Consider the following 12,732-nt stretch of genomic DNA (forward strand, 5'->3'; position numbering starts at 1 on the left):
ACTTTGTGTTCCAAACATGCTAGTTGAAGGACGGCTTTCACACCCACTTATCTCTCAGAACTGAGCATGTGGAGAGACGTTCGTTCATCTAGCACCAAGGAACGGGTTGCAGGAGAAATTATTACTCTGGTTTCTCAGTCTGTTTCCTAGCGTCGGTTTGAAGTTCCTGCAGTTTTCAATGTAAAACAGAGTTGGAGCTAGTACTTCCCCATATATATGTATGGAGTGGAGTTTGCAAGTGAAAAGAAACTTTGTGTTCCCAACAAGCTAGGTGAGGGACGGCTTTCACACATACTTAACTCTCACAACTGAGCATGTGGAGAGACGTTCGTTCATCTAGCACAAAGCGAACGGGTTGCAGGAGAAACTTTTCTCTGGTTTCTCAGTCTGTTTCCTAGTGCCGGTTTGAAGTTCCTGCAATTTTCACTGTAAAACCGAGTTGGAGCTAGTACCTACCCATACATATATATTGTGAGGGGTTTGCAACTGAAAAGAAATTTTGTGTTCCCAACAAGCTATGTGAAGGACGGCTTTCACACACACATATCTCTCAGAACTGAGCATGTGGAGAGACGTTCGTTCATCTAGCACAAAGGAACGGTTTGCAGGAGAAACTTTTACTCTGAATTCTCAGTCTCTTTCCTAGTGCCGGTTTGAAGTTCCTGCAGTTTTCACTGTAAGACCGAGTTGGAGCTAGTACCTCCCCATATATACATGGAGTGGAGTTTGCAACTGAAAAGAAACTTTGTGTTCCCAACAATCTAGGTGAAGGACGGCTTTCACACACACTTATTTCTCAGATCATAGCGTGTGGAGAGACGTTCGTTCATCTAGCACAAAGGGAACGGGTTGCAGGAGAAACTTTTACTATCGTTTCTCTGTCTTTTTCCTAGTGCCGGTTTGAAGTTCCTGCAGTTTTCACTGTAAAACCGAGTTGGAGCTAGTACCTCCCCATATATATGTATGGAGTGGAGTTTGCAAATTAATAGAAACTTTGTGTTCCCAACCAGCTAATTGAAGGACGGCTTTCACACACAATTATCTCTCAGAACTGAGTATGTGTAGAGACGTTCGTTCATCTAGCACAAAGGGAACTGGTTGCAGGAGAAACTTTTACTCTGGTTTCTCAGTCTGTTTCCTAGTGCCGGTTTGGATTTCCTGCAGTTTGCACTGTAAAACCGAGTTGTAGCTAGTACCTACCCATATATATATATGGAGTGGAGTTTGCAAGTGAAAAGAAACTTTGTGTTCCCAACAAGCTAGGTGAAGGACGGCTTTCACACACACTTATCTCTCAGAACTGAGCATGTGGAGAGACGTTCGTTCATCTAGCACAAAGGGAAATGGTTGCAGGAGAAACTTTTACTCTGGTTTCTCAGTCTGTTTAATAGTGCCCGTTTTAAGTTCCTGCAGTTTTCACTGTAAAACCGAGTTGGATCTATTACCTACCCATACATATGTATGGAGTGGGGTTTGCAACTGAAAAGTGATTTTGTGTTCCCAACAAGCTATGTGAAGGACGGCGTTCACACACAATTATCTCTCAGAACTGAGCATGTGGAGAGACGTTCGTTCATCTAGCACAAAGGAAACGGTTTGCAGGAGAAACTTTTACTCTGGTTTCTCAGTCTGTTTTCTAGTGCCGGTTTGAAGTTCCTGCAGTTTTCACTGTAAAACCGAGTTGGAGCTAGTACCTCCCCATATATATGTATGGAGTGGAATTTGCATGTTAAAAGAAACTTTGTGTTCCCAAAAACCTAGGTGAAGTTCGTCTTTCACACACACTTATCACTCAGATCTGAGCATGGGGAGAGACTTTCGTTCATCTAGCACAAAGGGAAATGGTTGCAGGAGAAACTTTTACTCTGGTTTCTCAGTCTTTTTCCTAGTGCCGGTTTGAAGTTCCTGCAGTTTTCACTGTAAAACAGAGTTGGAGCTAGTACCACCCCATATATATGTATGGAATGGAGTTTGCAACTGAAAAGAAACTTTGTGTTCCCAACAAGCTAAGTGAAGAACGGTTTTCACACACACATATCTCTCAGAACTGAGCATGTGGAGAGACGTTCTTTCATCTAGCACAAAGGGAACTGGTTGCAGGAGAAACTTTTACTCTGGTTTCTCAGTCTGTTTCCTAGTGCCGGTTTGAAGTTCCTGCAGTTTTCACTGTAAAACAGAGTTGGAGCTAGTACCTCCCCATATATATGTATGGAGTGGAGTTTGCAACTAAACAGAAACTTTGTGTTCCCAACAAGCTATGTGAAGGACGGCTTTCACACACAATTATCTCTCAGAACTGAGCATGTGGAGAGACATTCGTTCATCTAGTACAAAGTGAAAAGGTTGCAGGAGAAACTTTTACTCTGGTTTCTCAGTCTGTTTCCTAGTGCCGGTTTGAATTTCCTGCAGTATGCACTGTAAAACCGAGTTGTAGCTAGTACCTACCCATATATATGTATGGAGTGGGGTTTGCAACTGAAAAGAGATTTTGTGTTCCCAACAAGCTATGTGAAGGACGGCTTTCACACACAATTATCTCTCAGAACTGAGCATGTGGAGAGACGTTCGTTCATCTAGCACAAAGGAAACGGTTTGCAGGAGAAATTTTTAATCTGGTTTCTCAGTCTGTTTCCTAGTGCCGGTTTTAAGTTCCTGCAGTTTTCACTGTAAAACCGAGTAGGAGCTAGTACATCCCCATTTATATGAATGAAGTGGAATTTGCAAGTGAAAAGAAACTTTGTGTTCCCAAAAACCTAGGTGAAGTTCGTCTTTCACACACAATTATCTCTCAGATCTGAGCATGTGGAGAGACGTTCGTTCATCTAGCACAAAGGGAACGGTTTGCAGGTGAAACTTTTACTCTGGTTTCTCAGTCTGTTTCCTAGTGCCGGTTTGAATTTCCTGCAGTTTTCAGTGTAAAACCGAGTTGGAGCTAGTACCTACCCATACATATGTATGGATTGGTGTTTGCAACTGAAAAGAAATTTTGTGTTCCCAACAAGCTATGTGAAGGACGACTTTCACACACACTTATCTCTCAGAACTGAGCATGTGGAGAGACGTTCGTTCATCTAGCACAAAGGGAACGCGTTGAAGGAAAAACTTTTACTCTGGTTTCTCAGTCTGTTTCCTAGTACCGGTTTGAAGTTCCTGCAATTTTCACTGTAAAAGAGTTTTGGAGCTAGTACCTCCCCATATATATGTATGGAGAGGAATTTGCAAGTGAAAAGAAAGTTTGTGTTCCCAAAAACGTAGGTGAAAGTCGTCTTTCACACACACATGTCTCTCAGAACTGAGCATGTGGAGAGACGTTCGTTCATCTAGCACAAAGGGAACTTTTTCAGGAGAATCTTTTACTCTGGTTTCTCAGTCTGTTTCCTACTGCCGGTTTGAATTTCCTGCAGTTTTCACTATAAAACGGAGTTGGAGCTAGTACCTCCATATATATATGTAAGGAGTGGGGTTTGCAAGTGATAAGAAACTTTGTGTTCCCAACAAGCTAGGTGAAGTACGGCTTTCACACCCACTTATCTCTCAGAACTGAGCATGTGGAGAGACGTTCGTTCATCTCGCACAAAGGGAACGGGTTGCAGGAGAAACTTTTACTCTGGTTTCTCAGTCTGTTTCCTAGCGCCGGTTTGAAATTCCTGCAATTTTCACTGTAAAACCGACTTGGTGCTTGTAACTCCCCATATATATGTATGGAGTGGAGTTTGCAACTGAAAAGAAACTTTGTGTTCCCAACAAGCTAGGTGAAGGACGGCTTTCACACACACTTATCTCTCAGAACTGAGCTAGTTGAGAGACTTTCGTTCATTTAGCAAAATGGAACCGTTTGCAGGATAAACTTTTACTCTGGTTTCTCAGTCTGTTTTCTAGTGCCGGTTTGAAGTTCCTGCAGTTTTCACTGTAAAACCGAGTTGGAGCTTGTACCTCCCCATATATATGTATGGAGTGGAATTTGCATGTTAAAAGAAACTTTGTGTTCCCAAAAACCTAGGTGAAGTTCGTCTTTCACACACACTTATCACTCAGATCTGAGCATGTGGAGAGACTTTCGTTCATCTAGCACAAAGGGAAATGGTTGCAGGAGAAACTTTTACTCTGGTTTCTCAGTCTTTTTCCTAGTGCCGGTTTGAAGTTCCTGCAGTTTTCACTGTAAAACAGAGTTGGAGCTAGTACCACCCCATATATATGTATGGAATGGAGTTTGCAACTGAAAAGAAACTTTGTGTTCCCAACAAGCTAAGTGAAGGACGGTTTTCACACACACATATCTCTCAGAACTGAGCATGTGGAGAGACGTTCTTTCATCTAGCACAAAGGGAACTGGTTGCAGGAGAAACTTTTACTCTGGTTTCTCAGTCTGTTTCCTAGTGCCGGTTTGAAGTTCCTGCAGTTTTCACTGTAAAACAGAGTTGGAGCTAGTACCTCCCCATATATATGTATGGAGTGGAGTTTGCAACTAAACAGAAACTTTGTGTTCCCAACAAGCTATGTGAAGGACGGCTTTCACACACAATTATCTCTCAGAACTGAGCATGTGGAGAGACATTCGTTCATCTAGTACAAAGTGAAAAGGTTGCAGGAGAAACTTTTACTCTGGTTTCTCAGTCTGTTTCCTAGTGCCGGTTTAAAGTTCCTGCAGTTTTCACTGTAAAACCGAGTTGGATCTAGTACCAACCCATATATATGTATGGAATGGATTTTGCAACTGAAAAGAAACTTTGTGTTCCCAACAAGCTAAGTGAAGGACGGCTTTCACACACACATATCTCTCAGAAATGAGCATGTGGATAGACGTTCGTTTATCTAGCACAAAGGGAACTGGTTGCAGGAGAAACTTTTACTCTGGTTTCTCAGTCTGTTTCCTAGTGCCGGTTTGAATTTCCTGCAGTATGCACTGTAAAACCGAGTTGTAGCTAGTACCTACCCATATATATATATGGAGTGGAGTTAGCAAGTGAAAAGAAACTTTGTGTTCCCAACAAGCTAGGTGAAGGACGGCTTTCACACACACATATCTCTCAAAACTGAGAATGTGGAGAGACGTTCGTTCATCTAGCACAAATGGAACGGTTTGCAGGAGAAATTTTACTCTGGTTTCTCAGTCTGTTTCCTAGTGCCGGTTTGAAGTTCGGGCAGTTTTCACTGTAAAACCGAGTTGGATCTAGTACCTACCCATACATATGTATGGAGTGGGGTTTGCAACTGAAAAGAGATTTTGTGTTCCAAACAAGCTATGTGAAGGACGGCTTTCACACACAATTATCTCTCAGAACTGAGCATGTGGAGAGACGTTCGTTCATCTAGCACAAAGGAAACGGTTTGCAGGAGAAATTTTTAATCTGGTTTCTCAGTCTGTTTCCTAGTGCCGGTTTTAAGTTCCTGCAGTTTTCACTGTAAAACCGAGTAGGAGCTAGTACATCCCCATTTATATGAATGAAGTGGAATTTGCAAGTGAAAAGAAACTTTGTGTTCCCAAAAACCTAGGTGAAGTTCGTCTTTCACACACAATTATCTCTCAGATCTGAGCATGTGGAGAGACGTTCGTTCATCTAGCAGAAAGGGAACGGTTTGCAGGTGAAACTTTTACTCTGGTTTCTCAGTCTGTTTCCTAGTGCCGGTTTGAATTTCCTGCAGTTTTCAGTGTAAAACCGAGTTGGAGCTAGTACCTACCCATACATATGTATGGATTGGTGTTTGCAACTGAAAAGAAATTTTGTGTTCCCAACAAGCTATGTGAAGGACGACTTTCACACACACTTATCTCTCAGAACTGAGCATGTGGAGAGACGTTCGTTCATCTAGCACAAAGGGAACGCGTTGAAGGAAAAACTTTTACTCTGGTTTCTCAGTCTGTTTCCTAGTACCGGTTTGAAGTTCCTGCAATTTTCACTGTAAAAGAGTTTTGGAGCTAGTACCTCCCCATATATATGTATGGAGAGGAATTTGCAAGTGAAAAGAAAGTTTGTGTTCCCAAAAACGTAGGTGAAAGTCGTCTTTCACACACACATGTCTCTCAGAACTGAGCATGTGGAGAGACGTTCGTTCATCTAGCACAAAGGGAACTTTTTCAGGAGAATCTTTTACTCTGGTTTCTCAGTCTGTTTCCTACTGCCGGTTTGAATTTCCTGCAGTTTTCACTATAAAACGGAGTTGGAGCTAGTACCTCCATATATATATGTAAGGAGTGGGGTTTGCAAGTGATAAGAAACTTTGTGTTCCCAACAAGCTAGGTGAAGTACGGCTTTCACACCCACTTATCTCTCAGAACTGAGCATGTGGAGAGACGTTCGTTCATCTCGCACAAAGGGAACGGGTTGCAGGAGAAACTTTTACTCTGGTTTCTCAGTCTGTTTCCTAGCGCCGGTTTGAAATTCCTGCAATTTTCACTGTAAAACCGAGTTGGTGCTTGTAACTCCCCATATATATGTATGGAGTGGAGTTTGCAACTGAAAAGAAACTTTGTGTTCCCAACAAGCTAGGTGAAGGACGGCTTTCACACACACTTATCTCTCAGAACTGAGCTAGTTGAGAGACTTTCGTTCATTTAGCAAAATGGAACGTTTTGCAGGATAAACTTTTACTCTGGTTTCTCAGTCTGTTTCCTAGAGCCGGTTTGAAGTTCCTGCAGTTTTCATTGTAAAACCGAGTTGGAGCTAGTACCTCCCCATATATATGTATGGAGTGGAGTTTGCAACTGAAAAGAATCTTTGTGTTCCCATCAAGCTAGGTGAAGGAAGGCTTTCACACACACTAATCTCTCAGAACTGAGCATGTGGAGAGACGTTCGTTCATCTAGCAAAAAGGAACGGTTTGCAGGAGAAACTTTTACTCTGGTTTCTCAGTCTGTTTCCTAGTGCCGGTTTGAATTTCCTGCCGTTTTCACTGTAAAACCGAGTTGGAGCTACTACCTCCCCATATATATGTATGGAGTGGAGTTTGCAACTGAAAAGAATCTTTGTGTTCCCATCAAGCTAGGTGAAGGAAGGTTTTCACACACACTAATCTCTCAGAACTGAGCATGTGGAGAGACGTTCGTTCATCTAGCAAAGGGAACGGGATGTAGGAAAAACTTTTACTCTGGTTTCTCAGTCTGTTTCCTAGTGCCGGTTTGAAGTTCCTGCAGTTTTCACTCTAAAACCGAGTTGGAGCTAGTACCACCCCATATATATGTATGGAATGGAGTTAGCAACTGAAAAGAAACTTTGTGTTCCCAACAAGCTAAGTGAAGTACGGCTTTCACACACACATATCTCTCAGAACTGAGCATGTGGAGAGACGTTCGTTCATCTAGCACAAAGGGAATTGGTTGCAGGAGAAACTTTTACTCTGGTTTCTCAGTCTGTTTCCTAGTGCCGGTTTGAATTTCCTGCAGTTTGCACTGTAAAACCGAGTTGTAGCTAGTACCTACCCATATATATATATGGAGTGGAGTTTGCAAGTGAAAAGAAACTTTGTGTTCCCAACAAGCTAGGTGAAGGACGGCTTTCACACACAATTATCTCTCAGAACTGAGCATGTGGAGAGACGTTCGTTCATCTAGCACAAAGTGAACGGGTTGTAGGAGAAACTTTTACTCTGGTTTCTCAGTCTGTTTCCTAGTATCTGTTTGAAGTTCCTGCAATTTTCACTGTAAAACCGAGTTGGAATTAGTAACTACCCATACATATTTATGGAGTGGGGTTTGCAACTGAAAAGAGATTTTGTGTTCCCAACAAGATATGTGAAGGACGGCTTTCACACACAATTATCTCTCAGAACCGAGCATGTGGAGAGACATTCGTTCATCAAGCACAAAGGGAACGGTTTGCAGGAGAAACTTTTATTCTGGTTTATCAGTCTGTTTCCTAGTGCCGGTTTGAAGTTCCTGCAGTTTTCACTGTAAAACCGATTTGGAGCTAGTACCTCCCCATATATATGTATGGAGTGGAATTTGCAAGTGAAAAGAAACTTTGTGTTCCCAAAAACCTAGGTGAAGGTCGTCTTTCACACACACATATCTCTCAGAACTGAGCATGTGGAGAGACTTTCGTTCATCTAGCACAAAGGGAACTGTTTGCAGAAGAAACTTTTACTCTGGTTTCTCAGTCTGTTTCCTACTGCCGGTTTGAAGTTCCTGCAGATTTCACTGTAAAGCAGAGTTGGAGCTAGAACCTCCCCATATATATGTATGGAGTGGATTTTGCAATTGAAAAGAAACTTTTGTTCCCAACAAGAAATTTGAAGTTCGTCTTTCACACACACTTATCTCTCAGAACTGAGCATGTGGAGAGACGTTCGTTCATCTAGCACAAAGGGAACGGTTTGCAGGAGAAACTTTTACTCTGGATTCTAAGTCTGTTTCCTAGTGCCGGTTTGAATTTCCTGCAGTTTCACTGTAAAACCGAGTTTGTGGTAGTACCTACCCATAAATATGTATGGAGTGAGGTTTGCAAGTGAAAAGAGATTTTGTTTTCCCAACAAGCTATGTGAAGGACGGCTTTCACACACAATTATCTCTCAGAACTGAGCATGTGGAGAGACGTTCGTTCATCTAGCACAAAGGGAACGGTTTGCAGGGGAAACTTTAACTCTGTTTTATCAGTCTGTTTCCTAGTGCCGGATTGAAGTTCCTGCAGTTATCACTGTAAAACCGAGTTGGAGCTAGTACCTCCCCATATATATGTATGGAGTGGAATTTGCAAGTGAAAAGAAACTTTGTGTTCCAAAAAACCTATGTGAAGTTCGTCTTTCACACACACATATCTCTCAGAACTGAGCATGTGGAGAGACGTTCGTTCATCTAGCAAAAAGGAACGGTTTGCAGGAGAAACTTTTACTCTGGTTTCTCAGTCTGTTTCCTAGTGCCGGTTTGAATTTCCTGCCGTTTTCACTGTAAAACCGATTTGGAGCTAGTACCTCCCCATATATATGTATGGAGTGGAGTTTGCAACTGAAAAGAATCTTTGTGTTCCCATCAAGCTAGGTGAAGGAAGGCTTTCACACACACTAATCTCTCAGAACTGAGCATGTGGAGAGACGTTCGTTCATCTAGCAAAAGGAACGGGATGTAGGAAAAACTTTTACTCTGGTTTCTCAGTCTGTTTCCTAGTGCCGGTTTGAAGTTCCTGCAGTTTTCACTCTAAAACCGAGTTGGAGCTAGTACCACCCCATATATATGTATGGAATGGAGTTAGCAACTGAAAAGAAACTTTGTGTTCCCAACAAGCTAAGTGAAGTACGGCTTTCACACACACATATCTCTCAGAACTGAGCATGTGGAGAGACGTTCGTTCATCTAGCACAAAGGGAATTGGTTGCAGGAGAAACTTTTACTCTGGTTTCTCAGTCTGTTTCCTAGTGCCGGTTTGAATTTCCTGCAGTTTGCACTGTAAAACCGAGTTGTAGCTAGTACCTACCCATATATATATATGGAGTGGAGTTTGCAAGTGAAAAGTAACTTTGTGTTCCCAACAAGCTAGGTGAAGGACGGCTTTCACACACAATTATCTCTCAGAACTGAGCATGTGGAGAGACGTTCGTTCATCTAGCACAAAGTGAACGGGTTGTAGGAGAAACTTTTACTCTGGTTTCTCAGTCTGTTTCCTAGTATCTGTTTGAAGTTCCTGCAATTTTCACTGTAAAACCGAGTTGGAATTAGTAACTACCCATACATATTTATGGAGTGGGGTTTGCAACTGAAAAGAGATTTTGTGTTCCCAACAAGATATGTGAAGGACGGCTTTCACACACAATTATCTCTCAGAACTGAGCATGTGGAGAGACATTCGTTCATCAAGCACAAAGGGAACGGTTTGCAGGAGAAACTTTTATTCTGGTTTATCAGTCTGTTTCCTAGTGCCGGTTTGAAGTTCCTGCAGTTTTCACTGTAAAACCGATTTGGAGCTAGTACCTCCCCATATATATGTATGGAGTGGAATTTGCAAGTGAAAAGAAACTTTGTGTTTCCAAAAACCTAGGTGAAGGTCGTCTTTCACACACACATATCTCTCAGAACTGAGCATGTGGAGAGACTTTCGTTCATCTAGCACAAAGGGAACTGTTTGCAGAAGAAACTTTTACTCTGGTTTCTCAGTCTGTTTCCTACTGCCGGTTTGAAGTTCCTGCAGATTTCACTGTAAAACAGAGTTGGAGCTAGAACCTCCCCATATATATGTATGGAGTGGATTTTGCAATTGAAAAGAAACTTTTGTTCCCAACAAGAAATTTGAAGTTCGTCTTTCACACACACTTATCTCTCAGAACTGAGCATGTGGAGAGACGTTCGTTCATCTAGCACAAAGGGAACGGTTTGCAGGAGAAACTTTTACTCTGGATTCTAAGTCTGTTTCCTAGTGCCGGTTTGAATTTCCTGCAGTTTCACTGTAAAACCGAGTTGGAGGTAGTACCTACCCATACATATGTATGGAGTGAGGTTTGCAAGTGAAAAGAGATTTTGTTTTCCCAACAAGCTATGTGAAGGACGGCTTTCACACACAATTATCTCTCAGAACTGAGCATGTGGAGAGACGTTCGTTCATCTAGCACAAAGGGAACGGTTTGCAGGGGAAACTTTTACTCTGTTTTATCAGTCTGTTTCCTAGTGCCGGATTGAAGTTCCTGCAGTTATCACTGTAAAACCGAGTTGGAGCTAGTACCTCCCCATATATATGTATGGAGTGGAATTTGCAAGTGAAAAGAAACTTTGTGTTCCAAAAAAACTATGTGAAGGTCGTCTTTCACACACACATATCTCTCAGAACTGAGCATGTGGAGAGACGTTCGTTCATCTAGCACAAAGGGAACGGTTTGCATGAGAAACTTTTACTCTGGATTCTAAGTCTGTTTCCTAGTGCCGGTTTGAAGTTCCTGCAGTTTTCACTGTAAAACAGAGTTGGAGCTAGTACCTACCCATACATATGTATGGAGTGGGGTTTGCAACTGAAAAGAAATTTTGTGTTCCCAACAAGCTATATGAAGGACGACTTTCACACACACTTATCTCTCATAACTGAGCATGTGGAGAGACGTTCGTTCATCTAGCACAAATGGAACGGGTTGTAGGAGAAACTTTTACTCTGGTTTCTCAGTCTGTTTCCTAGTACCGGTTTGAATTTCCTGCAATTTTCACTGTAAAACCGAGTTGGATCTAGTACCTACCCATACATATGTATTTAGTGGGGTTTGCAACTGAAAAGAGATTTTGTGTTCCCAACAAGCTATGTGAAGGACGGCTTTCACACACAATTTTCTCTCAGAACTGAGCATATGGAGAGACGTTCGTTCATCTAGCACAAAGGGAACGGTTTGCAGGAGGAACTTTTACTCTGGTTTATCAGTCTGTTTCCTAGTGCCGGTTTGAAGTTACTGCAGTTTTCACTGTAAAACCGAGTTGGAGCTAGTACCTCCCCATATATAGGTATGGAGTGGAATTTGCAAGTGAAAAGAAACTTTGTGTTCCCAAAAACCTATGTGAAGTTCGTCTTTCACACACACATATCTCTCAGAACAGAGCATGTGGAGAGACGTTCTTTCATCTAGCACAAAGGGAATGGATTGCAGGAGAAATTTTTACTCTGTTTCTCAGTCTGTTTCCTACTGCCGGTTTGAAATTCCTGCAATATTCATGAAAAACAGAGTTGGAGCAAGATCCTCCCCATATATATGTATGGAATGGGGTTTGCAAGTGAAAAGAAACTTTGTGTTCCCAACAAGAAATGTGAATTGCGGCTTTCACACACACTAATCTCTCAGAACTGAGCATGTGTAGAGACGTTCGTTCATCAAGCACAAAGGGAACGTGTTGCAGGAGAATCTTTTACTCTGTTTTCTCAGTCTGTTTCCTACTGCCTGTTTGAAGTTCCTGCAGTTTTCACTGTAAAACAGAGTTGGAGCTAGTACCTCCAAATATATATGTAAGGAGTGGAGTTTGCAAGTGATAAGAAACTTTGTGTTCCCAACAAGCTAGGTGAAGTACGGCTTTCACACCCACTTATCTCTCAGAACTGAGCATGTGGAGAGACGTTCGTTCATCTAGCACAAAGGGAACGGGTTGCAGGAGAAAATTTTTCTCAGGTTTCTCAGTCTGTTTCCTAGTGCCGGTTTGAAGTTCCTGCAGTTTTCACTGTAAAACCGAGTTGGAGGTTGTACTTACCCATACATATGTATGGAGTGGGGTTTGCAACTGAAAGAAATTTTGGGTTCCCAACAAGCTATGTGAAGGACGACATTCACACACAATTATCTCTCAGAAATGAGCATGTGGAGAGACGTTCGTTCATCTAGCATAAACGGAACGGTTTGCAGGAGAAAATTTACTCTGGTTTCTCAGTCTTTTTCCTATTGCCGGATTGAATTTCCTGAGATTTCACTGTAAAACCGAGTTCGAGCTAGTACCTCCCCATATATATCTATGGAGTGGATTTTGCAACTGAAAAGAAACTTTGTGTTCCCAACAAGCTAGGTGAAGGACGGCATTCACACACACTTATCTCTCAGAACTGAGCATGTGGAGAGACGTTCGTTCATCTAGCACAAAGGAAAAAGGTTGCAGGAGCAAATTTTACTCTGGTTTCTCAGTCTGTTTCCTAGTGCCGGTTTGAAGTTCCTGCAGTTTTCAATGTAAAACCGAGTTGGAGCTAGTATCTCAACATATATATGTTTGGAGTGGAATTTGCAAGTGAAAAGAAACTTTGTGTTCCCAACAAACTAGATGAAGGACGGCTTTCACACACACTTATCTCTCAG

Source organism: Camelus dromedarius, chromosome 35 (genome assembly GCF_036321535.1).
Source record: "Camelus dromedarius isolate mCamDro1 chromosome 35, mCamDro1.pat, whole genome shotgun sequence".
Lineage (NCBI taxonomy): Eukaryota > Metazoa > Chordata > Mammalia > Artiodactyla > Camelidae > Camelus > Camelus dromedarius.